The sequence below is a fragment of the Panthera uncia genome (genome assembly GCF_023721935.1).
Source record: "Panthera uncia isolate 11264 chromosome B2 unlocalized genomic scaffold, Puncia_PCG_1.0 HiC_scaffold_25, whole genome shotgun sequence".
Taxonomy (NCBI): Eukaryota; Metazoa; Chordata; class Mammalia; order Carnivora; family Felidae; genus Panthera; species Panthera uncia.
Window position 1 is genome coordinate 23,664,426 of NW_026057581.1, and position 23,740 is coordinate 23,688,165.

The 23,740-nt window shown below is 45.2% G+C and overlaps 1 protein-coding gene and 1 non-coding gene across 4 annotated transcripts in view; one reads left to right on the forward strand and one right to left on the reverse strand.

Moving 5' to 3' along the window:
- The window catches only part of SLC22A23 (solute carrier family 22 member 23), a 181,943-nt gene that overhangs the window by 59,016 nt on the left and 99,187 nt on the right, over window positions 1–23,740 (forward strand). The window lies entirely within an intron of this gene.
- LOC125908514 (U6 spliceosomal RNA) lies at window positions 15,198–15,303 on the reverse strand. The gene has a single exon (XR_007453396.1). It is a non-coding gene; the product is annotated as a U6 spliceosomal RNA (small nuclear RNA).

Below are 23,740 nucleotides of genomic sequence, written 5' to 3' on the forward strand. Positions count from 1 at the left end.
GGGAAGCCTGCATTTGTGTAGCCTGTCATGATGACATTTGGTCTTTATGAGTATACATCCAGATGCAGACGTGAGCTTGGAAATCTTAGGTCCACACTGAGTTACAAACTCCTCATCTAGATGAGCCAGGTTACGACTAAGATTTTCATTGACACAAGAATATAAAATTTAAAAATTCTTGTAGACCTCCAAGAACGCATCCACAGATGGCCACAGTCTTCCCGCCCCACTTCAGAAGTCCGTGTTCTAGAATGTGACCCTACCGAGGTGACCCATTCTCCCTGTCCTCTTCTGCCCTCAATTCCCACTTTGTTACTGTGCTGCGGCTCAGCTCAGACCTGCTCCCTGTTCCATTGTCCCTGTCATGGTTCAGCTTCCACTCTGACTCTTGGCGTTGTTCTCCAGCATCCCAAGACCTACCTCGGTCCCTGTCACTAAGAAGCCTGGCCAGCCCATATATGACCTCTCTACAGGTGGCGGCCATGCAAAGATGGAACAGAGGAGGGACTGGGAAGCTTTTCCCAAAGGAGTCAGGCCATGGGGACAAGATGTTTGGGCTTTCTCTGTGGGCAGTGGAGAGCCGTCATCAGCTTTTGTTTTCTTTTGCAGGGAGATAACTCTCGGGATCTTTCCCTTGTCCCATGGGCCACCAGGAAGCAATACTCATTTGAGCAGTTTGACAAGTTTGACCCCTAAATTCCCCCCTTTGATGTATATGGCATCCCTGGGAAAAGTTAAATGGAGAACTAGTCTTCCAAATCTGTATTTCCCACAAACGAAATTTACCAAAACCATTCCTTTTCTTGACAGTGCTGTCACTGACAAGATGATCTTCTTTGGAATCATTGGGCAGCTTCCTCAGGCTTCTGGTGGACTCTTGAGTCTCACGCATAAAGAGCCTACGAACCACATACAAGAATTATTGTTAGAACTTTCATGTGAGCTTGGAATTGTCAGGGAGTATCGAGTTCCTCTAGGATACATGAATCTTGTTCTTTAAAAGGGTTTAATTGAATTACAGAAGGCGCCACCCAGTGAGTCCCCGGATGAAGTCCTGGGATATCACAGTGCCCAAATCCTGTTTTACCCAAGAACACAGTGGTGTTCTCTGACCTGTCCATGGTTGGATCTTATTTTCCATTTCCTTTGTGGGGTCACTGTACGGTCTTATTTCATGTTCTCTTCAGGGGGTAATTGCTCTTTTGCTGTTTTTCCAAACTCTCTTTTTTGACCTGTTTCCTTTCTGTCTTGTGACGCTGGAAGCGAATGTTTGCACAGTTGGCCTTTCCATTCCGTCACTGCTGCTTCGGTGTTTGTGTGGAGTGGGGAGGGAAGGGGACATGCAGGGGACAGCCTCTGCCGCCTCCAGCACACTGAAAGATCACTTTTGCTTCCATCCGCCCTTTTTTAAAGGGGACGACAAGGCAATTCGAAATGGAAGAACAAATGAAACTCTTTGGACAATTACCCTCTGAAGTTGTAAAAGAAAAAAGAAAACCAAATGGGGAACGTATGCTTTTATTTTCTCTCCCATTCTCTCTCACATGTGATCCTATGAGACAAGGCAAAGCAATCATAATAAACTATTTCTAAAGAGTTTTGGAGCACAGCTTTCTAAGAAGACTTGCTGTAATAGTGGGAATGTCCTCTCTCTGCACTGGCCAGTGCTCTAACCGCTGGTCACACTGGACATGCGGGTGGTGCCACTGAGGAACTGAATCGGTAATTTCTGTTCATTTTATTGTATTTATTTTTCAAGTTTTCTAATGTTTATTTTTGAGAGAGAGAAAGAAAGAGAGAGAGAGAGAGAGCAGGGGGAGGGTCAGAGAGAGAGGGAGACACAGAATCTGAAGCAGGCTCCAGGTTCTGAGCAGTCAGCACAGAGCCCGATGCAGGGTTTGAACCCACAAACCATGAGCCGAGGGTGGACGCAGAACCTAGTGAGCCACCCAGGTGCCCTTTCTGTTTATTTTAATTAATCAAACTTAAGTAGCTTCAAGTGGCTAGTGGCCACTATATTGGTAGATCTGATGGAAATGTGACATTTAATCATCTCCATATGGTTTATATCATAAACTTTGGCCTCCCTACCAGGTTCTACACTCCTATATCCACTTGCCTAGTGGATATTCCACTTGGTAGTCCCACAGGCATTTAAATTCCGTCTGGCCACCGTAGTACCCTCCTCCTCCTCCCGCAGCCTCAAACCTCCTCCTCCCTCATCTTTCCAGTCTCAGTAAGGAGAAACACCACCTGTGCACTTGTTCAGGCAAAGATATTTGAGCCACCCCTTCTTCCCTCTCTCTTGATCAGCCTCAGCTCTTCTCCAGAGTGTATACTGAGTCCCTGGATTTCTGTCCACCTCCACCGCAGCCCCTGAGGCAAAGCCTTTCATTTCTTGCCTGGATAATCATAACTTCCTGACGGATCTTCCTGCTTCCTGCCCAAACCTCTACAACTAATTCTTCCCCTACGACGAGGGTGATATTTCTGCAACGTGAATCAGACCTTATGCTCGCCTACTTCAAACGCTCTGTGTTAGTTAGCAACAGCTTCACTGTGAAACACTGAAAACCAAAACAACAGGGATTTAAACAAAGTAGAAGTTTGTTTCTGCCATCAGTATAGTCCAGGGCTGACAAGGAGAGTCTCGTGACACTGGGGTCCCAGACCCTTCCTGTGTGCCAGTCTGGCTGTCATGTCCATGTGCTAGCCAGCAGAGGAATGGAAAAGAAGAGGAGGGAGCCCTTCTTCCCAGTAAGGTCACTTTCCAGAACTTGTAGTTACCACTTTGTACACCCCACTGGCCACAGCTTAGTAACCTGCCCACCCCAGTTGCAAGGTGGCTGGGAAATACCGTCCTGTTTTGTATAGACATATGCCTGCAGGAAGAAGGGGAGAATGGTGTCTGGGATGACTACGGTCTTTGCCACACCCTCCAGAGGCTTTTATTGTGCAACGTAAGCTGCTCACCATGGCCGTGAGGTTCTATGGGGTCTGACCCCTGTTGATCTCCCACGCATTCCAGCCAAATTGACCTTCTTTTGTTTCTTTACATGCCAAGCTCTCACTTGTTCCCTAGATCATTTGTACCAGCCTTTCCCCTTGCCAGAAACGTTCCATCCCTGACATCTGTGGGCCCAGCCATGTCTTGTCACTATGATTCTGCTCCTGTGACATCTGCAGAGCTTTCTCAGACCACCTATCCAATCGGCACTCAAAATTTCCTTAAAATCATCTGCCTTGTTTTAAGCATCTACCACTCCCTGAAAATAGATTTATTTATTTGCATTCCCATGCATGCCACTCACCTACTCTAGAGTAAACTGCACAAAAGCAGGACCTTATCATTCTTCTTATCCACTATGTCTTCTGCATCTGGCACAGAAAGAGCATCTAAATATGAGTTGGATGAACGAATGAACTCATGGAACATGATGAAAATCTATGCAGCAGTAGTTCCGAGTAGATGTAGGTGTATGACTGTAAATTAGTAAAGCTGGAAGGGCTGGAGTTCTTAGTTCAATTCCCACATAGTAAAGATGAGGATAAAGGACAACTGATGTTGTCACATAGGAGGTTATAAATAGTAGAGATAATGTGCTGAGACTTCCCGTGACATCCTCATGCACTGGATCGATTTGGACAGGACACCAAAAAAGTTGGTTGGGTTTAAAGCTGGCCTCAACCATGTCCCACAACTATTGATTAATGAACTGGTAGCAGTCAGATAAGCTCTTGGCGACTTGATGAGGACATTTATGTGCCAATAATGTTGTAATGAGCATAAAGTTAAGGGCTGTTCAAGAATGAATGATGACATAGGGTCACCATCTTCCTTTTATTTACCATAATTAGTTGATTTCCCCCAGGGTCATTGCTATTATCTTCATCATAGCTCCATGAGAGAGGGGACAGAACCTGTCTTGCATCCTCTGTGTGACACACAGTGCCTTCCCAATAGCCCAATAAAAACTTCTGAGGAATGATCAATGCATCACTAAAAGATGGGGGGAAATACCATCAGGGGTTTCTGGTAAGTTTGGGAAACTTTCCATTGTTATAAAGAATCAGGGTATTGTTCTGTCCATGCAGTTCACCAGATTCATTTAAAAAGTGGAACCAACGTCAACAGTAAGTCTTCTGGTTCGCTCATACTGGTGTGTGAGGCTTTTCGGCAGGACTCCAGCTTCAGCGTTAGAGTCCTTGGCTCTAACTCTGTCCAGCCAATGGTGTGACTGGCAGCCAGCATTTTATTTCAGCCCATAGGACCTGAAACCAATGTTTTGAAAATAAAGAAAGCAGAATTTCATATATTCTGTGTCCTCCCTCAGGGTCCAGTGACACATAGCAGTCCAATATGGGGTACATGCCAGCTCCCCCGTTTTCACCCAACCTTCCATATGTGACACAGATTGATCATGAAATGGAGCCAAGGTGGCTGCAGGGGAAGCGTCTCAGCCCAGATCATTCCTTAGCATATATTAAAACCTGCTGGTGGGCATAAAGTATACCCACAGCTCTGTCCGCCTGGAAGGACTAGTTTACTCTGGGCTCTAAGGCTCTCCCTCATGGAGAGCCTGGGGGCTAAGGTCATTGCAACCATGAATAGAATTCTGGGCCTGCATAGGTTTGAATGGGGACTTGACTAGGCATTCGAATGGAGGAAAGAGGCAGTGAGGCAGGCAGAAGGACACAGGATGTGCCTAGATCTCTCTCCATTCTCATGGAGGGGATCTTTAGAATTGTGATGAGTGTGTTCTGTGATTTGAAGCCAGTTACTTGAGATGGCTGAGTGTATGTAAATTTTCCAGGCAATTGTTCATTTTTCTTCCAAACCTTTTCTTCTTCAGTGTCATCAGATATAAGATTTAGTTCAGGCCAAGAGGTTGTGAAGAGAGCACCATTCCCTTATGCCTGACTGTCGCTTACAGCTGGTAGCTGTTCCAAAGGAGCTAAGAGACAGATGGCAGCACCCAGCCTGGTGATGGCATGCCAGGAGAGGTCTGTGCATTTTATCCAACACTGGACCTTTTTTGAAACACAAAATTATGATGTCACTTTCATCTATTAACTCACCCTTGGACTGGCTGAGTATTCTCTTTTGAGGACAAGTGACATCAACTTTGCAGAGTTAGCAAAAAAGGCAAATATTTGAAACTGGTTCCAACAAAGCACTTCTTCAGTAACAACTGCATAATGCTGGTTGGTTTCCAGCATCTGGCCACAACTTGAAATGTGCTTTCCCCTCATGCCTGGTTTGCATGTGTTCATTATGATGCTTTCACAAATCAGGAACAACAGCCTTTTCCCTCGTGCGGGCCGAATACATGTATATTAGCTCCTTCACCCTGATCAGTCTAGACCTTCATGAGGTTGGAGTAGGAGAGGATTGCCAGAAAATAGCCTGCAAAGGTGAAAGACATGGAGTGGTCAGAGAGCAGCAGAAACAAAAGCTGCCAGAGATCTCTGCCTAGACATTTGTCCTGCCCTCCACCCAACTTCCTTCCTCAGAGAGCCCTTCCTCGACTCTTCTCTCAGAATTCACTAGCTTACTTCTATAAGCACACTCCAATTCTTTGCTTCAAAGAACATTTCAATTGTGGTAAAATAGAAGACCACATAAGATTGACTATCGTAACCACATCTAAGCTTGTAGCTCCGTGGATAGTATTGTTGTGCAGTGTCACCACCGTCCATTTCTGACTGAAACTCTGTCCCCATTGAACACCAACTCCCCATTCCCCTCTCCCCGCCCAGCCCCTGGCACCCACCCTTCTGTTTTCTGCCTCTGTGAATCTGACTGCTCTAAGGACCTCATAGAAGTGGGTTCGTCCACGTTGGAACCTGTGATAGAGGCGCCTTTTCATGCCTGGGTAATAGTCCAGTATATGTATATACATTTTGTTTGCCCCTTCATCTGCTAACGGGCCCTTGGGTTACCTCCACCCTCTGGCTGTTGTCAGGAATGCTGCAGTGAACATGGCCGTACAAACACTACTTTCAGTTCTTCTGGACATTGACCCAGAAGCAGGATTGCTGGATCCTACAGACCCCCTTTCCTCATCTGTGAAACCAGAGGTTGGTCCTCGAAGCCCACTCTGTGCTCTGGGGCTATCTCCAGCAATGCTTGGCATGACTGCTGAGGAACAAGGGCCCTCAGAGCCCCCAGCCTGCGGGGTGGGAGTTGCCCAGCGGTGCCAGTCACCTCTGTGGCACTAAGAACAAGGCTCTTGGAAGAACTTCCAGCCTCCGTGGCTGCTTTGTTTTGAGCCCCTCCTTCGATTTTGCAAACAAGCCAAGTGTTTGAGGAGGGATAGGGAGAAATGAGTTACAAGTGCCCACTTCCAGGGCTCATAGATGTTGGCTTTGTGTATGGTTTCTGTGGAACAAGTGAGTATTTCTTTTTCCTTCTCTCTTTTCAGCTGGGAGGCTTGTCTGCCTCCTGCAATATCTGTATGGCCACCTCCCCACAGCAGCCCTGCCTGCTTTCCTCTCTCCCCTCCCCTCCGGTCCCTTTCTAAACTCCTAACTGTGATTTCTGAGCCTTGGTGGCATCAGGGGCATGTTTCTAGCTAATGTTGAGCGGGGTCACTTAAAAATCCGTCTTGCCAAGTATGTAAAGATGTAGGAAAGATATTTGTTAAAGCTTATTGGCATGTCTTCTCCAAGTCCAGCAGGGACTGATGTTTAATGGGGAATTTTCTTGCTGCATCAGTTAGGGCGCGATGCGTTTAATTTGGCAGCATGCCGCTTGAACTCAGAGCGGGGTCACTTGTCACAGTATTTTGGCAGCCTAATGGAGTATTCTGTGGATGTTCTCTAGAGAAGATGAACTGAAAAAACTTGGGTGACCAAATTTGCCCTCACAGCATCCCACCTCTAATGCATCTCTCCGTCCTGGCAACAAAGTGTTCTCTGAGGAATGTTTGGCTCTGAGGACAGGGTTTTTTGTTTTCCATATGGGCCAGTAACAGGTGCTTGTGTGGGGTACCATAGCTAGGTGGTCGGGGATACTCTGACCCCAGGCCAAGCACTTGCTGTGACCTTAAGGGACTTCCCCAAAGAAGTTTTTAAGGGAACCCAGATGATTGAGTCCAACAATGAGGGGCAAGTCTAGTCTGTAATAAACTCAGCACTTGTGTGGCATCCATTGAGGCATCCGTGTTTTGGAACTCTTTTGTTTTATTGTGAAAAAACATGCATAACATAAAATTGATCAGTTAAACCATTTTTAAGTGTACAGCTCAGTGACATTAAGTACATTCACACTGTTGTGCAGCCATCACCACCATCCCTCTCAGAACTTTTTCCATCTTGCAAAAATGATACTCTGTACCCATTCAACACTAACTCCCCTGCCCCCTCCTCCCTGGAAACCACCCTTCTGCTTCCTGTCTCCAGGAGTTTGACTACTCTAGGGACCTCATGTAAGTGAAATCATCCAGCATGTGTCCTTTGTGCCTGGCTTATTTCACCTGGCACAGTGTCCAAGGCTCATCTGTGTTGTAGCCTGTGTCAGAATCTCCTTCCCTGTTAAGGATGAATAATGTTTCATTATATGTCTCTACCACATTTTGTTTATCCACTTATCTGTTGATGGGCACTTGGATTTCTTCTGCCTTCTGGCCATGGTGAATAATGCTGCGATAAACATGGCTGTCCACTGTAAACATGACTGTCTTGAGTATTTGTCTAAGACCCTGCTTTCAATTCTTTTAGATACATCCTCTGAAACAGAGTTACTGGATCAGAGTTTTAAGGACTCTTAAACTCACTCTATTCTTTGGAGAATATCTTTGGAGTTTTGGCCTAACTTGTCATAAGAATTTAATCCATAAAAGATTCTGTTGACATTTTTCAAAATAGAAGTAACAGGAGGCAAAAAACGTGGTCATTATTTAGTAATTAAGGTACAAGTTTGAACTAGGAGGCGTGATGATGAAACCAGAAGAGAAGACAGTGCTGGGTTTGTTTTTTTAATTTGAGAAAGAGAAAGAGCCCAAGCTGGGGAGAGTGGAAGAAGGAGAGAGAGAGAATTTTCAGCTAAGCGTGGAGAGCTCAATCCCATGACCCTGGGATCATGACCTGAGCTGGAATCAAGAGTCAGATGGTCAGCCAACTGAGCCACCCAGACGTCCCTTCTTTGTAACATTATGTATATCCATGTTTATTCTTGCCACTAGAGAAGTGTGGTTTTTAACTGATTTTCCTACTGCTACAATTTAAAGATATTTGTAGCACTCGCAGTCTTCACTTGTCTATACTTTAAAAGTATTTTTAGGTAAATTTAAGCATTTTTAGATAGAATGCTTGTTTAAAGATAGAATGCTGATAGATTAAAATCTATTATTGTAAATTTGGTATATTGTAGGAGATTCTTTATTTTAGAGAAGGAACATCTGCTTTGCAAAGATCCACCATGGAGTGTCTTTACCATTGTTAGCTGGTGCGCTAATATTTATTTATTCCAGTGCACTAATATTTAATTCAATGTACAAAAAATTCACTTACACAAAATTTTATATTTCTGCTTATAACAGTCTCTAATCAATAAGCATCTGCTGTATTAATGAAGTACCTGGTAATTTTGGCCTGACACCTTCTTGGTTTTGTTCATCGGTTTAAGTAATAGGAGTATATACATCATTGCTCCACACATAACAGGAACTGTCATTGTTCTCAGCCCGGCAGAAAGCAGAGGGGACTTTCGGATAGCAGAGTAAACATGTTGCCACGGCAAGAACCGTCTTTATAAAAGACAACTCTGATCACATCTCTGTACTCCCTGGCTTCAATCTTTCAAAGGCTCAAGTTGCTTTTGGAATACAGTACACATTTTTCACTGCGGCTTGCAAGGCTTACTAGTGTGGCCCCAGGGGATCCTTGCCAGCCTGAGTTCCCTACGCTGCATGTTCCTTGCTGGTTTCAATTCCTTGAAAACGGTGTAATCTGTTGCATCTCTGGACTCTTGTACAGACCATTCTTGGCTAGAACACTCTTTCCTGACTTTTTCTCAGGGTGAAATTTGCTTTTGAAGTCCTCAAGTGACATGTGCCATTTTCTCTAGGGATTCTCTCCAGAGATCTGTGTCTGAGTTAGCCGTGCCTCCTCTCTGCTGGCCCCTCCCCTCCCAAAGCATTCTCTGCTGTCTTTCTTTTTTTTTTTTTTTTTTTTTCATGTTTATTTGTTTTTGAGAGAAAGAGAGACAGAGCTCAAGCAGGGAGGGACAGAGAGAGAGGGAGACACAGAATCCAAAGCAGGCTCCAGGCTCTGAGCTGTCAGCACAGAGCCCAACACAGGGCTTGAACTCACGAGCCATGGGATCATGACCTGAGTCACAGTTGGAGGCCCAACTGACTGAGCCACCCAGGCGCCCCTCTGCTGTCTTTCTTACTGAATCCTAGTGCCCATCACAGTGACTCTACTTGTAAAATTCAGTTCAATTAAATATCAAGTACACATCAAAGGACCAATAAAACACATCAAGTATAAAAGATTCTGACACTATGCACATTTGTGCATATACCACCCAGTTCTAGAGAAGGAATATGGTCGTGACTTTTGAAATGCCCTATGTGCCCCTCCCAAGCCCTCCCTGTGTCCCTGCTGACCTCCCAGTAACCATGAGCCTGGCTTTGGTGTTCCTCCTTACCCTGCTTTTCTGTATAATTTTGCCTCATTTTTTAGGATCCTTAAACAATATATCATTTCATTTTGCATGGCTTGGGGCTTTTAGTAAGTCGAATCATAGCGCGTGTGTTTTTCTATGTGTGGTTTCTTTTTTTCACTCCTCATTATCCCTTAGATGCATCTACATTGACCTTTATAGCTGTAATTCATTTCACTGCCATGTGAATATACCACCATTATCTGGCCTATACTTGTCTTTTTACATATTTCTATGCCTTTTCTTTCCCTTATGCCCCATCTTTATCCCAAGAGACAATTTTAAATTCCCCAAGGGCAAAGATTGAGTTTATCTTGCCCACTGTTATGTCCTAGTGTCCTGCATGTAAGAAAAGATCTGTTAAATGAGCCCCAGTAAATTTTGGTCTGAGAGTTTTCCGGGGAATGGTAATCAGTACAACCGCATTCTTGGTTGACAGAGGCTTTTCCTCCCTGCACCTTCCCGGGCTCTAGCACTCTGGACCAGGGCTCAGGTAACTTTTTATGTATCTAGCCAGATGGTAAGTATTTTATGCTTTGAGCCATATGGCTTCTCATGTGACTACTCAACTCAGCTACTGTAGAGTGAAAGCAGCCATAGATGATACATAAACAAATGGGTGGTCCAATAAAACTTTATTTACAAGAATAGGCATTGGGCCGTATTTGGCCCACAGCCTATATAGCGTGCCAACCTCTGCTATAAAGTACTTTCCTGGTTCCATGTGTCTGGTTCTGGCCAGTGAGTAGAAATGACACGTTTCTTCTGGTCTGGAGCATTTAATTACTATTGACCAGTACAGCTACTGGGTCAAGAAAGGAAGCCTTGATCATCTTGTGCCTCCCAGGGGGACCCTCCCAGTCTAGCACAGACAAAGACAAATACAGTGGGCTTATGGCACCTTATCAGGCCTTAAGCAATATGATACAGCTATAGTCAAAGTGGAAAAGTAGCAGTTTTCAGACTAGGACCAACATGCATGTTCAAGGTTGTCATGAATGTATATAACATAAAGACTGTGTTACAAAGGCATGGATCAAAATACTACTATAATATTTGAGTTGCAGGCTGGGTAAGAGTTTGGATATCCATCTTACCATCTTTTATCCCTATGCTTTCTTTCCTGGTTCCTTTCTAACATCTGAGGCTTGAGCCTGGCTGGCTCTGCATACAGACAACTGAGAGCTGGTGTCTTAACTGTGTCAAGCACACCAAATATAGCCTGATGGAGGAAATGCTGACTTCTGTTTGTTGAGTTGAGCAGAACAGCTTCTTTGGAGAGTTCTAAGTATAAGTGGAGGGATGTGATGTCCTGGGTCATTTTCCTTACATTAAAGTGGACCCCCTTGTTTTCATGATACGGGCAAACCCATATCATGGGTAGAACGCCACAGTGCAAGAATGCAGGCTCGGACAAACAGATCTGAAACCTGGCCCAGTGTTGGTCTTCTCATCATTTAAGTGAGAATACTTATACCTGCTTCACAGGATTATTGTGAGAAATACAACTTGCTCATTGCGGTAGCAAATTAGTTTCAAAGCAATATGGCTGAAAGGAGGTCCAGATGATGAGGATAAGCAAAAGAATAGGAATGACAAAAGCCAGAACGTACCATGCACTGCCAGGCACTGTTCTAGCTCGTTAGTCCTCCTTTTACCCTCACAGTGACCCTGGCAAGGAGGGTACTGTTACTGGCCCCCTTCATAGATGGTGAATAAAGCACCAGAGAAGGCAGGTCACTTGGCCAGTAAATGGTGGAAACAGGATTGTTACACATGTGTCTGGCTGGAGAGTCCCCACCCTTCACCAGGGCACTGCTTATCATGGTATTGGTACTGAGGCTTTAAGTCTGGCTATAGCAATAGCCAGTTGTGATTGGGGAATGCTCCTGAAATCCCTCACCACTGAGGTGACTTGGTCAGCCCATGCGGCTCTCCTGTAGTTGATTATACCCACCTATGGCAAATTGAAAAGAGCCAAAGCTACACTGTGATACAGGTGCTGTGGTCATTGGCCAGGCAGGCATTGCTAAGCCGGGAATCCTGTCTCCCACCTCCCCAAGATGTTATGCCTCAATGCTCTATAAACATAACATGGCAAGGGACTTCAGTTAGTCCCAGGGATGGTTCTAGGGCTCTGATGAAGGAGACGTAGAAAGTGATCTAGAGATGTCAGCCATTTCTCTAAGGACACAAAGCAGCCAGGAAATCACGTCAGTGTCTTCACATATGATATGTATTTGGAACATTTTAAAATAATTAACTGCACATAACAAAGTATAGATGTCACTGGTGCCTTTTGCCAGTATTTCCCTTGAGATTGGGCAGGTCTATGTGTCTAGTTCTGGCCAATGAGCTGTGAGCAGAATTGACATGTCCCTTCTGGTCTGGAGCATTTAATTACCCGTGAGACACCCTCTAGGCCTCTAGCATTTCAACCAACAACATTCAAGATGGAGTCTGATCTTTGAACCTGCATCCCAAGTGACAGTGATGAGCAGAGCCAGACCCCCCCGCCCCACCCGCTGCCAACCCTCAATGGGAATGTAGTGTGAGCAAGAAATAAATTTATGGTATTTTAAGCCTCTAAAATTGTTAAGAGTTGTTTATTACTGTAGCATGACATAGTTCATGACTAATATATAAACATACTGCAGTTTTCTTGCAAACAGCTTTTTTATACAATTTTTTATTACTATTACTTGATAAGAGTTAAGCATGAAAGAAATGTTAGTGTTGACCTTGGGTATATAGAGTTTTTTAGAGAGTAAATAAGTTCCAAAAATAGAGTCCAGTTCCATAAGACCTTGTAACATATTGATAAATATCCCAAAATGGCTGGCTTCCTGATACTGTCAAGAAATGTTTATTTCCTTGGCAGGCCATTGTTAGGGGACTCAGATGTTTATAAATACTGTTAACTGATACATGCAAGTTACTCCCTTGATATTCTTCCTATCAATTCCTTATTGTGGTTTGAAATCACTCTTTATAGGAAGACCTTCTACTAACATCTTACCCAACTATGTCAGACGTTACAGGATAGGTCAGTGTAGGTGTGGTGTTCAACAACATCATTCCTATTGGCCTGAACTGATTTCTGTTCATTTGCAACTTCCACCTAAATATTTTAAAAACCTGCTTAAATTGTCAAGTTTGGGCAAACCATTCACCCCACTAGCCCTGTAGAGTTAGTGTATTGTCCCTATACAAGCACTATTCCAGCCCAGAACCTGTTTTCCATTCATCATGTCTTGAACAGCTACCATTTAGGATTTCTATGTCTTTCACCTTCTCTCCCCCTTATCCCTCATCATGTTCTTCATATTTTTCTCTTTCTCTCACTCACACACTGGCATTCTCTCTCTCCCTCTCCCTTGTGCCCCTACACCCAAAGATTTAAATTGGTCCTGTTGTAAGATCCCCGACACTGGGGAAAATGTCTGCACGTTACTCATCACCCCCACTGAACACAGCTGTAGGAACCCTTTGAAACGCTTCTGCTGGGAACTTAGGGAGACTGGAGTAGTGCTCAGTAATCTGAGCCCACCCAGCTGCATGACTTCAGTTTGAACTGCCTAAGTTTCTGCCTCAAGCACGTACTCCAGAGGCTTAGGTTTTCAACTTGTGTTCAAGGTGATAGGGAGCAGGGGTAGAATGCGTGGGGGAAATTTAATATTGAGGGAAAGGAAAGATGGCAGCGTTCCAATCCCCACAAGGTATGTTTGCCTTTCTCTTTCACATAAGCTAAAGTTTCCAAAACCAAGTAGAAATGCTGTCCATCCTCCCCTCTCCCTCCCTGTGCGCTGTAAGTGTGATGCCTTGAGTTTGCCACATGGTGCCCTTTAGTTCACTGACAGCGTCCCATAGCCTGGGATGAAAATTTCATCCTTGAAAAGGAGAAGCACAAGGAGAACCCTGAACTTTCTCAGGGAGCCTTTGATGATCTTTAAAGTTTATAGATTATCATTAAAAAGTGGGCCTTTCTGGGGCACCTGGGTGGCTCAGTCGGTTGAACATTCGACATCAGCTCAGGTTATGATCTTGCGGTTCCTGGGTTCAAGCCCTGTGTTGGGCTCTGTGCTGACAGCTCAGAGCCTGGAGCCTGCTTTGGATTCTGTCTCCCTGTCTCTCTGCCCCTCCCCCACTTGTGCTCAGACTCTCTCCTTCTCAAAAATAAAAAAGTAAATATATGTTTAAAAAAAAAAGTGGGACTTTCCCTCAGAGAGCTTCTAGTTTAGTAGGTTATAAGACATTTGCCAAGAAGAAAGCACCTGTTGGGGAGAAGTCTCTAAAGCCCCTTTGCTCTGCTCTCTTGTCTATACTTAGCATTAGAGTGGAGCTTGTCTCAGAGGTAGGCCAGGTAGAGGAGAGAATCTCCAGGGAGCTTGTTAAGGACTCAGGCTTACATCATGGAGAAAACAATGCAGACAGGGGCAGGCTGGGAGGGAGGCCCAGACCAGGCTGTCCTATAAAGACAGGCCTTGCTGGAGCTGTAGTGTTGGGCCCAGACTGCAGTCCAGCTCCTCCCTCCTGGGAAAATCTGATGCTACGGGAGGTTAAGAGATGTACCTATGTCCAGACAGTGTCTGAACCAGAGTCAGAACGGAAACCTATGAATAACCGTCAGATGCCCCTCAGATACTGGAAGGAGAGCGGAGTTGTCAGGGAATATACAGAAAGTAAAGGGAATGATGGCTTTACATGAAAAATGGAGGTCCATTGCCTGAGTAGTAATGATGGCAATGGCCACTTTGTAAAAAGTTTTGTTTCAGTGCCCTTCAAGTCTTGCTGACACATGGGCTTTTAATTCCTGGGAGAACCACCCAGATTCCCCTTGTGCTCACCTGATGACCATGTTGACCTGTTGACCACAATGGCCATGGTGACCTCTGACCTTCCAGTGCACCCATCTGACTAATGCAGGCCCACCTGGAGGGGCTGTCCGGAGTGTCAGCAGTGCTAAATATTATAGAGAGTTGAGAACATGCAGGAATTAGTTACAAATGTGTTAAGTGTGTCTCATCGTTACTTTCCTGATAAACAGATGGCATAGCGATGTCACCCATCTCTGATATGTGCATCCTGGTTGGTAGTAGAACCACTCATAGGAGCTGCCTAACAGCATTGTCCTCAGCCAGAAGACTGTGTATGTCCTTTTGACCTTGGAGTGGCCACCAAGCCATGGGGGAGACTTGATATGTTCTCGGAATGTGCATTCTATGGAAGAGATAAGACCCTAGATGTGAGATATCACCACCTCCTTCCCATGGGGCAACTGCCCTGGCCAGGAGTGTGGAGGCCCCCCTGGAGGAGGTGCCATCTGAACTTCAGGAGGGGTCTTTGATTCCCTTCCCGGGGCTCTCATTCCTGTGGACCCACCCCTCCCCCTTCACTCTGCTCCTAACCCCTTCTCCATGCCTTCATTTGTACTTGAAATACCTTCCCCCTCCATCCACCATTTGCAGTTCCAAATTCTACCAATGTCTCATTGAGCCAAGTCAAAAGGCCCCTTTTTTTTCTCTTTTAAAATCCAGAATGCTTCATGAATTTGTCTGTCATCTTGTGCAAGGGCCATACTAGTCTTCCCTGTATCATTCCAGTGTTTGTACATGTGCTGCCCAAGTGGGCACAAAATGCCCTTTTTCTACAGAGATCCTCCACCCCCCACACCCCAAGCCAGGGTGCGGCCCCCTCAGTCTCTGAGCCCCTGCCCCACTTGACTATAATTTTTGTATCATCAGTGTTCCTCTCCAGCCAGCTTACAGGGTAAATGTGTGTCCCACTGGGCTTTGTCCAACTGACCCCACACAGTGTTTGTACAGTGAACTACACCCAAATACACTGACCTGTATTTAACGGATCATAAAGTATTTGTAATAGCAGTGCGTGAATTAAGGATTGATGCAGGGGGCGTTAAAAGTCATTGGAAATTCAGGAGTAGAGAAGAAGGACATGAGCACTGAGAGCTGAGAAAGCCTTCCTGTGGGAACAAGGGCTGGAAGCAGAGGTGTTTCGTGGCAGGGAGAAGAAGGCACATTCTAGAATGAAAGGCACGAGGTGACAGGGTCAGATGCCAGCTGCAGGGTATGAGCACAGGGGCAGTGGAAGGGGGCAGGGTTGATAGGGGCTCACACCTAGCCCGGAAAGGCCAGCTTGCGAGGAGAGCTAGGGGAGCATTCGCTTTGCACCATGATTTTGTGTTGGCCTTGTTTGGCCAAGGCTCACATGAATTGCTCAATTCAGACCATGAAATGAAGAGGGAGGAGGAAGAGGCTGGGTGTCCATCCTTTGGTCTGGCTTCCCACTAGTGGGTGCCACCCTGAAATGATTGCACAATAAATGTTTGTCTTCTGAAGCCAGCATTAGTGTTTATTGCTGTGTTCTTACTGGCACAGTTGTTTAATGAAATCTGCAGGATCTTTATTACCCCAAATGCAATGTGTTTTTCCAGAGAAATATCTATGGCCATAAAGCATTCAAAGATGAGATATAGAAAAGGCTTCCTAGTGCCTGCTAGAAATGGAATGGAAATACACACAGCACCAAATGAATTTGTTGCTAGTATTAAAATTCCTAGTTTGCCAAGTACTTGAAAGGCAAATTCAAGTAAACAGAAGAGACATGTGCTTTCCTCTAAGGGGAATGTTTTCATCAGAATAGAGACAGTTGATAGACATTTATATCTGGATCTCTTCTTTCTGCCCCATTAAACTAGAAATTGGTGTTTGCCAGTAGTGACCTAGTATATGTGTACAAGGCAAGATAATTAACTGGAAGGGGGCCATTTTGCAGAACTGCTTAGCCTGTCGTATTTAACATCAGCCTTGTATATTCGCTACAGATATACAACATTAGAGGCTTTACCTCCCCTCCCTGGAAAGAGAGAGCAGAGCAGTAAGTTATAAATGCTGAAAATAGGGTGTCCGGTAGGACTAAACTATGTCTCCCCAGAGCTCCTCTCTTTGCCCCACTCACAGCCGCGGCACTGGCCCACTGGCCCTCGATACTCCCCAGTGATCAAGTTCACTATAATGCATGGGCACCGTAGTAGGAGCAAATGGTTTAGCTGGATGTGTAACTGTACAGGATATGTGGAAAAGCAATTAGCTTCCTGAGGGTCAGGAGCTGATATTCTATTTCAAAACACAGAGTGTGCTCAGATATAATCATGAGAATTAATCTGACTCAACTGTAGTTGTATAAGCAATATTGTGACAGGGGGTGGTTTGTTTTGAAGCTGGGCATACTGGAAACTTTAAATGATGAATAGCGGTGGATAAAGCAACTATCCACTCATTCATTTCTTGTTGGGCTTGCTTTTAATTTTTTTCTGCTTTTTTTTTTTCTTGTAGTTTATTGTCATTTAAAGGCTCACTTCTTATAGCTCTTAAGATTGTTCCTGTAAACACATTGTTTGTGTGTGAAATAGACAACGTCTGTATTTTCTTTCTGGACTTCCTTACTCCTGTCCTGTTAGTATCACCATGACTCACTCAGTTGCCTGCCTTTAACACTCCTGCTACTGTCATTAGATACCAGATCCATCCATTCTCTCTTTAGAAATGGTTCTTTAAGAACACAGCTCCCATCCTAATTCCATCCTGAATTTGTTGGAATCCTGAAGGGTGAGAGCGGGGAAGAATGACTGAGATGGTCAGGGACCACGCGTCAGCTGGTTGCATTGTCCTGGACCCTGATTGCCTTCACAGCAGACCTGGCACTGGCCTCACAGTGGGTCTGGGGCTCTGGCCACACCTCGTGCTGGGTGGCATCACTTCGTCCAGCAGCCTCTAACCTCCTCACCCTGCTGCGGGGCTCTGGCCCATCAAGCCATCCATCTGTCTGCCCCCAGATAAATCTTACCAAATCATCCCTTGGAACACCATCACTCTCTTCCTCACGGGCTGCCCATCGGTTTGAAACTCTGTTCATTTAAGGGTTGCCATGGTTTGGTTTCACCCAGTTTTACCCAGGCACACCTGTATTCCAGCCAGTCTTCTCTTGGTGCTCTCACCATATATGCTGGTCATTGCAGGGTCCACCTCTTTGCTCATACTGTTACTGCCACATGGATTGCCTGTTTCCCCTTCTGACTATTCAGAACTTACCTTTGAGATCCCCCTCAGTGTTCCCTGAGACCTATCATTACAGTTTCAGACCACGCTGACTTCCTCCTCCTGAACGGTGGTTCTCTTCCATCCATCTGTGCCTAAATGCTTATCGTCTGCAAAGTGCGGTGCCATACAGGAGACCCAGAGGTGTGCTGCATGTGAGCCTGGCCACACAGCTCAGAGGCTAGCACAGGCATTAAAACATGCATATAAATGATGTTAATGCTGGGTGGAATGTAATAAGGACTGTGGTTCTTAAAGATGTAGTAAAATTGAGCCTGTTTACACTAGTTCAGATTCACCTCTGGGTCCAGAGAGGGAGATGATGCAGCATCGTAGTTAAGGACTCAGATTCTGAAGCCAGAGGAGGTGTTGGCAATAACGAGGCAGGTGTGTATTATGTGACCTGGGGCAGTACGTCTCCTTTATGAGCTTAGCTTCCTCCTCTGTAAGAATGGAGATAATAACTGTGCCCACCTCCCGGGGCCGCTGGGAGAATCAAATGAGTTAACACTGGAAGTGCGCAGGAGAGTGTCAAACACGCGGTAAGCACCAGGTGAGTATTAGCCATTATCATCTCCACCTGCCATCACCTTGGTCCTCATGGTCCTCCCCATCATCATCTCTTACACGTGACTGCAAATTTCAAGGACAGAAATGACAAGGTTAATATCTCCCTGAGCATGTGATGGGTGCTTGGTCAACATTTGAATAGAACAGTAGGTCATCTGATACCTGGTTTCCCGTGTACTCTGCTTCAGGACCAGCAGAGTAAGTGGGCTCTCTCTCTGCACCCCCCCCCAACTTCCTATGCCTGGCACAGCACAGAAGGACAGTGTTCTGAAGTGAATTGGTTGAGGGTGGTTGTGTCAAGAGTCCCCAGGAGCACCCCCAGGATCAACGGGGGAGTCACTAGGTCTCACAGGACTCAGCATCTCAGCATCTAGTTTGGCTTATAGCAAAAGGATACAGAGAAAAATTAGCAAAGGGAAAAAACACATGGGACAAAGTGCAGAGGAAAGCAGCCTTCGAGAGTCCCCTCCGGGTGGGGTCACACGGGATGTGCTTCGCTGCTCCAGCAGTGAATTGTGACAACATGTGACAATTGTGACAACATAAATGTTGTCTACCGGGGAAGCTCCTTAGAGACCCAGCACCCAAGGTTTTTCCCAGAGGCTGTTCACACAGGCACCTTCTGCTGAGCATGTACCAAACTCCAGACTCTCAGAAGGAATGCAGGTGCTCAACATGAACCACATTGTCTGTACAAACAGTATGGGCACAGTGTGAGATACTCATCAGCTAAGGAATGGTAGGATTCCTGAAGTCCAAGTTCCCAGATGCCCGCCGAGGGCCAGCCATGCAAGCAGGCCCTTCTGAGGATGGCATTCTCGGGTCTGCTGTGTTGACGCCTCTGAGCACAACAACTCAGACCGAAGCTACGTGTTGAGCAAGCTTTTGACTAATTGGAATTTTACAGGAAAAAGAGAAATCTCATCCCACTGAGCATATTTTAAGCATTTTATTAATATTTGGTGATGAATTAATAATGGGGAGAAAGAGATTTGAGGCTAAACTTTAGAGAGGAGAAACAATTCTAAATTTGAAAGAGAATTTTGGCCCAGATTCTTCCGTAATTTCTGCGCTCACAGGCTTGTACCTAACACCTGCACTGTGCTTCCTGCTCTCAGTGGCTGACATGGAGACTAAGCCGGGAGGCCAGAACGTGTCCTGAGCCCCCTGTGCAGAGACCCAGGGGAGCATGATTCCACAGGCACCAGAGCTGCCAGCTGGTCTCTGGCCTTGGACTCCACCCCCAAACATTCCTTCCCCACAAGAAAATACATCTCAAGGATAAGAAACCTCTCCCTGGTCTTCTCTGCCCTGCTCTGCCCATGATCTGGACAGGATGCCCAGTATAGCTGTTACAAGGAATCTGCAAGCTTAAATGTTAGTGCGCCTTGCCATTGTTACTCTGTATTTTAGAATTCCTATTTTCCAGGGGTGCCTGGGTGGCTCAGTCAGTTAAGCATCTTGATTTCAGCTCAGGTTATGATCTCACGGTTTGTGAGTTTGAGTCCCTCTTCAGGCTCCATGCTGATAAGTGCAGAGCCTGCTTGGGATTCTCTCTCTCCCTCTCTCTGACTTTCCCGCCCGCTCTCTCTCTCTCTCTCTCTCTCTCTCTCTCTCTGTTTCTCAAAATAAATAAATAAACTTAAAAAAAAAACTTAAGAATTCCTGTTTCCCGTTACCTCTTGCTGCACTAGCGCCCTACTTTGAAATACCAGAGGGACGTGATTGGCGTGAGGTGTGTCCTCTCCCTGAACAAAAAGTTCACTTGTGCCAAGACTCCTCGAAGTGGATCGTGTTCCTGAAGTTCCAGCTGTTTCGGCTTCCAAGTGTTCATGCCCTTAAGGCACAGCTTCAACTCTAGACCAGGTTAACCTGCCTGTTTTACGAAGCACTGACACTTCTAGGTTTTTGAGCACAGACCGAAACTGTCCCTCAGTTTCCTCATCTGTAAACTTAGGGATGATAATAGGGATGATAGGTAATACCTATCCTACAGGATTGTTTTTGGCTTAACAGAGATACTGTTTTTATTGGTTCTAAAATGCGTCCTCCCCTCCCCCCGCACACACACACACATTTCAGCATTTGTGAAATCAGAACGCATCTTACAATCAATGCTGTGTCAGAGGTTAACTGGCAGCTTTTTCTTTTTAGTGGTACATTCAGTAATGGTACACCCTAAAATCAATAGCACCATAGATTAGATGAAATACTGTAGAAGTTTATAGCACTTAACACAATGCCTCATAGGGAACAAATGTGCAGGATAGTTAGTTGTCATTGCCATTATCAAGTTCATTGTCATCATCAAACAGAGTACTCCTCCAGGAAGGAGAACAGCTCTTTTTCCTGTTTAGGTATAGGAGCTTTAGAACTCACAAGACAAAGATTCCTATCCCCACTTGACAGATGAGCCAAGTGAGGTTCAGGAAGTCCTGGTGGCTTAGCTTCTCCCACGGAGCTGGCAAAGTGCACACCTGGAGTCTGCAAGCTACAGTCCACGACCAGACCTGGGCAGCCTTTCTAAAATTTTTTTATTTTTAATGTTTATTTTTGAGAGAGAGAGACAGAGAGAGAGTATGAGTGGGGGAGGAACAGAGAGAGAGGGAGACAGAGAATCTGAAGCAGGCTCCAGGCTCTGAGCTGTCAGCACAGAGCCTGACGCGGGGCTCGAACCCACAAACCGTGAGATCATGACCTGAGCTAAAGTCGGATGCTTAACCGACTGAGCCACCCAGGTGCCCCTGGCCAGCTGCTTTTTTAATGTGGTCTGTGAGCAATGAGTGGTGTTTAGATTTTTTTTTAAATTGTAAACATCAGAAGAAGATTCATGTTTTGTGACACATAGAGATTATAAGAAATTCAAGTTTCAGTGTATATTCAATAAAGTTTTATTGGAACCCAGCCCTGTTCATACATTTACATCTAGTCTGTGATGGCCTTTGCACGACAGTGGCAGAGGTGAGTGCAACAGAAACCACATGGCCCCATGACACCTAAAATATTTGTCATTTGGTTTTTTAAGGGGAAAATTTTGCCAACTCCTCTTTGCACTCTGACGGGTGTCCTTTTGAGGAAAGAGAGTTTCTTGTTCATGATTTTATCTTCCAGACTCGGTAAGCACTCAGTAAGTGCTTGCTGAATTGAATTTCTGTAATCAGTCCTAAGTCTAGGAAGTAAATCTCAAGTCATGCTGGTTACCATGGCACCAGATAAACATCAAAATAAAATGCCCATAAGCTCAAGGAGAGGAAAACCAGTTACAGAAACTCTCTAAGACACTTTTTCACATGTTCACATTTGTTTTGCAGTATCTCTTAGAGAATAAATAAAATAAAATGATTCCCTAAGGACAAGGCCACATTCTAGGAGCAGCTGAATGGGTAAATAAGTCTCAGGTAGGAGATGTTTTCAGAAAACCGAGCACTTACAGTTCCCTGCTCATCAGCCCTCAGAAGGTGTGCCATACAGCTGCCACAGGGCCAAGTGCAGATGGCAGGGGGTTCAGCTGTCAGAAGACCCTTCAGCAGGTGTGTGAAGAAATGAATCCATGAAGTCCTGGCTTTGAAGTCCCTGTTAGTTTCAAGAGATCAATCAAATTATTGAAACTAAACCAGGATCAATGTTTCCTTCTCATTAAATGTTTACAACGTAGGCAAGCATAGACACACGCAAGGTCATTGTAGGGCTTGCTCAACTTGGAGTTTGAGCCAGCTGTGGGGCACATGGATCCACAGTCAGGCGATGGGTGCTGAGGTGAATGAGGAGCTCCACTCTGTCTGACTGCAGGAAGTAAGTGGCACAGGAACACCCTGGGGGCTTCATGTGCTGGCAGCTAGAGCAGACTTAGACCAGCATAGCTGGCCAGTGCCCCAGCCAGCTCTGCAGTTATAGCCCTCTCTCCCCGCCCACCTGGAGACTGCTTGCTCTGGAGCTCAGGGGTCCCTCAGGAGAGAGCTCCATTCATTACACCCCGGTGGAGAAAGCCTCATGCAAAGTCAGAACCAAGAGCTGGGGCCACCTGCCCTTGGAAGTTTGCATGGACACTGCCCCCTCCCCCAGCCCCCTGGGAAGACCTGAAGTTCCTCAAGGACCAATTCAAGATTCCTCAAAACTAGTTTTAAGCATTTAAATTATTTTACCAAATAATTTCCCTTTTTAAGTCATTCCCCCCACCAAAAAACAATTTTAAAAATACTTCTTTGCATTCCTACATGTGGCTAATCACCTTCAGTTTTATACAGAAAATCAGTGGAAAAATAAGTTTAGGAGAAAAAAGCTCCAACCAAGGGATTTTTTAAAATAGAAGTGTGTGTTCCGTAAAGTGAAGTTCAGGACACTGTAATCCATTCTCTAATGGTCATCCTCATAAAATTGGATCTATTTTCATATAATTTGCCTCATTCTCTTAAAAGTGTGATGCACAACAAATATTAGTTGTGGTTATAATGTAGTGAGTTTTTTTTTCTCTTGAATATGGAAATGTACCTCTATGGGGGCACCTGGGTGGCTCAGTCAGTTAAGCATCTGACTCTTGATCTCGGGTCTTGATTTCAGGATTGTGAGTTCAAACCCCATGTTGGGCTCCATGCTGGGCATGGAGGAAAGGAAAGGAAAGGAGAGGAGAGGAGAGGGGAGGGGAGGGGAGGAAGGGAGGAAGAAAAGAGAGGGGGAGGGAGGGAGGGAGGGAGGGAGGAAGGAAGGAAGGAAGAAAAGAAAGAAAAAGAAAGAAAGAAAGAAAGAAAGAAAAAGAAAGAAAGATAGGAGGGAGGGAGGGAGGAGAGAAAGAAAGAGAAGGGAAGGAAGGAAGAGGAAGAAAGAGAAAGGGAGAGAGAAAAGAGAGAAAGAAAGAAAGGAAGAAAGAAAAGGAAGGAAGAAAAAGTATATGGAAGGGAAACCACTTCTAATATTGAAGAAGTATTGATTGTTTCAACATAGACATGTTTTAAGACTGATGCATCTCAGCAGTCTTTGGGTTAAAATGCTTGTGTGGATGAGGCTAGGGCCTCTAAAAAAAGTGCTTCTAGTTGAGAATCTAAACCTATGTTTACACCATTATTTATTTATTTTTTAATGTGTATTTATTTATTTTGAGAGAGAGAGCACATGCATGCATACCAGCAGGGGAGGGGCAGAGAGAGCGGGAGAGGAAGAATCCCAAACAGGTTCTGTGCTGTCAGTGCAGAGCCCAGTGCGGGGCTTGAACTCAGAACTGTGAGATCATGACCTGAGCAAAAATCAAGAGTTGGATGCTGAACAGACTAAGCCACCCATGCTTCCCTACACCATTATTTTTAATAAGCAAATTACACATCAACTTTTGAAAAGCATTTGTGAGGTGGAAATTGCCTCGAACATAGGGTTAGAGGAAAATTATAGGGAG